The 5113-nt window shown below is 33.0% G+C and overlaps 1 pseudogene; it reads left to right on the top strand.

Annotated features, from left to right (window-relative positions):
• The first annotated feature begins 753 nt into the window (after positions 1-753).
• On the top strand, positions 754-3172 carry LOC134234126 (uncharacterized; annotated as a pseudogene).
• Positions 3173-5113: the final 1941 nt, after the last annotated feature.

The following is a 5113-nucleotide window of genomic DNA, read 5'->3' as shown; positions in this document are numbered from 1 at the left end:
TGACAACCGTATGAATTAGGTTTGATAAAAATAAATCCACAAGATACTGATGTACAAGTAACAGTAACTGGCATAATGCGCCGTTGCTTTATACTTTAGTTTTTATAGAAATACGGAATACCCGATTTCGCGGATTCAGCGATACCCTAATATCGAGTATTATACGCGATTTCACGGATAATACCCGATTTCGAGTATTCTATCCGACCTGTTATATTCAGATATTTGAGAATCCATCCAGATCTTCTCAGAAAAATGCTTCTTTAGTGTTTCCTTTGTCTTCTTATTTAGATTCAGATAAATTTTTGTAATAATTTGTAATTTCTATTTAAATCTGGAAAATTAGAGAAAAGAAAAACCAAAGTAGCATTTTCTTGAGAAGAGCTGGATGGTTTTAAATTATTTTGTTGGTTTTCATTTTAATATTTCATAGCATTAAACTTAAAATAGAAATTTACAGAATAAGGCCTTTGAAAATATAGAAATATGGGGTTTTTTCAAAATGGATTAAATATTCTAAATATTCTAAACATTTCCAAATTAAAAATAAAGTGAACTACTTTGGAGCCATAATCTGCTGGATATTGAGTCTTTTATTAGAAGCAAATGCATGCAACAAAAATCATACTTCCTAAGTGTGAGATCCTACTTAAATGACGTAGGAAGTATCAGTACTATCAAATGAAATAGATATATTGGAATTGTTCTATTCTGTTTACATGATTTAAAGCAATCAGAATCTTTTCTATCAAAATGGACTCCATTAGAAGCTCACAAATGTAAGTTTTGATGAAAGGGATGTATAACTCTAAAAATGTCTAAATCATCTGAATCGGTGCATTTGTTGGCAGAAAAATTAATTTTAACGTTTTACATCATTGTAATTCAAAACTTCTGATGAAATAATAAACCAAATAGATGCTTTAATTCATTTTATTTTCTGAAAAGTGAATGATATAGTTGAGAAAAGTATTTATTTTATGATTCATGAATGAAAACAAACCTTTTTATCAAAATAGGAAATTTTTACACAATCTAGATTTTAAAAAAATAAAACATATGTAAATAAAATTATCAATGATGATGAATCTATTATTGATTGTCAAAAATGAAACATTTATTATACATGATTATTTTTATTTCCTATAAATCATTGTCAGTGAGACAGCCATACAACACATATCAGAATCAGTGTTTGTGGGACTATGTCGTAAACTGGGGACCTCAAAACAGGTGGCTATGAGGAGAGATGTGTGGGACATCAAGGATAAGATAAGAAATCAAGTGACAAATGATGGGTTCAGTATGATGGTGAGTGGAAGTCACAGAGAAGGATTCAGACTGAAAGAATCAGATATAGACTTTATGTTCTGGCCAAATAATCAATATGTGATCTGGGAATTATCTCAGTCTCAGTATTACAACAGACACAGACAAACACCGATCCTCTGTGACTGTTCTGATAGTCCACCAGGATTTACTTTGTTATATTTAGTGTCACCATGCACGAACAGAGACGTCCAAAGAGCTTGTATTAAAATGTATAATAGACTTTATGTATCTAGTTCAAAGTACAGACAGATAATGTGTTCTATATCAAATTCAACTCAACATGGACCCTGTGCCAGTGCAAAATATGAAACATTAGAATATGATAGTGCCCACTGTTTTCGTTGTGACTTTTGGCCTCCATCCGCCTCTCATGGATAAACAGATGTCACTCATGGCCACAGCCTCGTGTTGTTGATGATATAGTGAAAAAAGGATGTCACTTTGTAGCAATAGGACATAAGCTTGGAAGACATGAAGACCATGAATGGAGAATTTCTTTCTCCAAAGGAGAACACAAACTAGTGAATGCAATGAATCATTGTCAATTCTTAACTTATGGCTTGCTTAAATTGTTCCTAGCAGAAATAATTAACAATGGAGCAGGTGATGCTGACAAATTACTGTGTTCCTATCACATGAAGACAGCAGTCTTCTGGGTGATTCAACAAAATACAATACTTCACTGGTGTCCACAAAATCTCCTTAGGTGTTTCTGGGTCTGTTTTAAACTCATCCTTAAATGGGTGTATGAGGGGGTCTGTCCTAACTTTTTCATTCCAGATAACAACATGTTTCTAGGTAAAATTCATGGTGAAGCACAACATCAATTATATATTAGACTGTATGGTTTGTATGAAAAAGGTTTAGCAATCCTGCTACACAGTCCCTCCATTAGATCTTGTATTATAAATGTCCTCCATAACCCAAGACTCTTCGTCTGTACAGAGGAAAAGACTCTGATTTCTGAAACTGATTTTGATAAATACTTATTTGGAGAAATATTCCCGCAATACACACCGTGCAATTTCGACTTGGAAAGTTTTGCAAGATATTTACGTAGAATATAACAAATGATAAGTTTACCCCTCCTGAAAAAGTATCAAGTCCTTGTTCTACAGAGTCTTACAGCTTCTTTCCTTAAGCAAACTACTTTTATATTACACATAGAGACTTACACGTATAAAAACAGAGTTATAGAGCTGACAAGATCTCCTGTCATATGCTGAAATTAATAGCCAAGTTTGGTTGGTTATCGGACATACTGTACATAGCCATGTATTATTACAAGACACATAGATACAATGAAGCTTTATCTACTATAGAAATTATCAAGGTCAAGTTAGCACAGCCGTACGTGATGTACACGGGTAAAGTAGATACAGAGAGGTATAGTGAGGCTGTAGGGGGACAGTCCTGGTCTACAAAGATGCGACAGGCTGTAGCATGGGATATCATACTTTACAATTCAATCCATTACATCAGTGAATTGTTACTAGAACAACAGTCGGCTGGCTGGTTATCATTATGTATACCACCATTTGTACTATTATACATGCTAGAGATTTTGTGCTACATACATGTTGACACAATGAGAGTACAAAGTGCTCTAGATGATCTACAGACCCTAGTTCACTATGATCAGGGACAGATTATATATTTACCATTCAGAGACATATCATGGCAAATTTTGGGGATCTGTCAACAGGTGACAGGGAACCTCCAGGCTGCTCTATACTCATACCAGCAATCTCTCAGACAAAAACCAATTAACCAACTACACACAGCAACAGGGAATTTCTCAATGGAATCCCATATTAACATAAAATTCAGATATTTGTAGGAGTTCTCCTTCTGGAGTTTATCAATTGCATATTTCTTCTGATTTCATATTTTCTTTTTTCAGTCTTACCTTATCATCAAAAAGCTAATATATAGTCCACAATGGAAAAACTACTTGAAGTCTATATAAATTTGATAAATTTAAGCATTCAATATCTTGGCATTTTATTGAGTGCTGAGTTAACAGTTTATTTAGAGCAAAATGCAATATACCTAAAACATTTTACTGTTTTGTGACGTGCTAACGCTTTGCTTGTCAAGAAGTGTAAAAACTACGTCACATTGTTATCACATCAAAGAAAGTAACCGATAACAACAAACAATACAAAACAGGAGCAGATCGAGCAAACATGGACTTCCAAAATATAAGGATAAGGATCAGGTGCCATGGAGGAGTGAGCATCCCCTGCTGACCTGTCACTCCCGCCGTGTGATTCTTGTTGTTATCGGGAAATGAAAGACTTTTAAAAAGGAACTGAGTATATATAGATTTATCTTAACATGTATACCCCAAACAACCTTATCATACCAATGTGATATATACTTTAAGTATCCATAATAAAAATTATGTTCAAATACTTAAAAAAGAATTTGTACATAATTTTCCTTAGAACAAAATGCAAAATGCACAAATGTATGATACTCTCTCTCTCTCTCTCTCTCTCTCTCTCTCTCTCTCTCTCTCTCTCTCTCTCTCTCTCTCTCTCTCTGAAACATTTCAGTAATTACATACATGTATTTCACTCTAATATCATTGATGTTAAAAATATGATCTGGTATTTTCATAAATTTGGCATTCCGATTTTTTTTTTAAATAGCAGTAAGCAAATATCAAACCAATTCTAATTGCTCATACACGATATGTACATACTGTCGAAGTGTTTTGATACTGTGCATTACGTTAAAGAGTACTCCAAAAAATATTTTTACTTGTTATAACCTATATAATATATACACCTAAGAAAATGCCCATGAGAGGGACTGCTAAATTTCCATCTAAGATTATTTATGATCATTTCATCATATAAATAAAGGATGGATAATTTTTTTTCTCGTCTGAAAAAGGTTTGACAAGCCAAAGATAAAAAGGGAAATTCTATTTTCGGATGGTGTGGGTTTAGAAGTACTAGCCAAGGACAGATTATTTTATTTCTTTCTGGTCGAGGACAGATTATTTATTTTTATTTCTTTCCGAGAACAGCTTATTCATTTCCAAAATTTGCCAGGCCCCTCTCTGTCGGAATCAGGAAGTGCGTGTGTATTTAGATAAAGGGTTTATATTTTGTCGTTCGGTATCAATCATACTATAAATACAAAATTTATTGAACTTAAAAATAGATTGAACTTCAATCGATAAAATTTGAACGTAAATGCACACGTCTCCCCTTCCCTCTTTACCATCTCTCTCAAATATATATGGGTAGAGAGAAGGCTCTTTTTTTTCAGCAGTATAGTGTATACTTAATAGTAACAATCTCAGAATGCATGACTTGGATTGATACGCGTAATTAATAAATCCAATGATCAATGAATCATGCACATACGCAAATATGGAAAAGGTATATTTTGCGATAGAATAAAATTACAATCCAATTTTGAATCCAAAATACGAGGGTTGTCCCAAAATTTCGTAGACTGAGCTCATATCGTTTAAAGAAATTAATGTATCTTAATAAAATTTTCAGGGTGGATAAAGCGTGTTCTTGGCAGATAAATTAGGAAATTTTATGATGTTTACTTGAAAACTTTTCGAGTAATAACATTTAAAGTGATATCGTTCTCTACCACCCGGAGCAATCTGCAACGTCAAAAAATACAAATGTCAACAGTTCAAATTTTTGGACAAAATATTTCAATTACCAGAATCTAATTCTTAAATTAAACGAAACGGTTATAGTTATAAATGTGAAATATCTTAATTACTATGATATGATCAAACATT

The sequence above is a fragment of the Saccostrea cucullata genome, unplaced genomic scaffold, assembly GCF_032062105.1.
Source record: "Saccostrea cucullata isolate Sc308-1 unplaced genomic scaffold, CSIRO_AGI_Scuc_v1 ctg4041, whole genome shotgun sequence".
NCBI classification, from domain to species: Eukaryota; Metazoa; Mollusca; class Bivalvia; order Ostreida; family Ostreidae; genus Saccostrea; species Saccostrea cuccullata.
The sequence above is the reverse complement of the archived record's forward strand: the minus strand, read 5'-3'. Positions and strand labels throughout refer to the sequence as shown.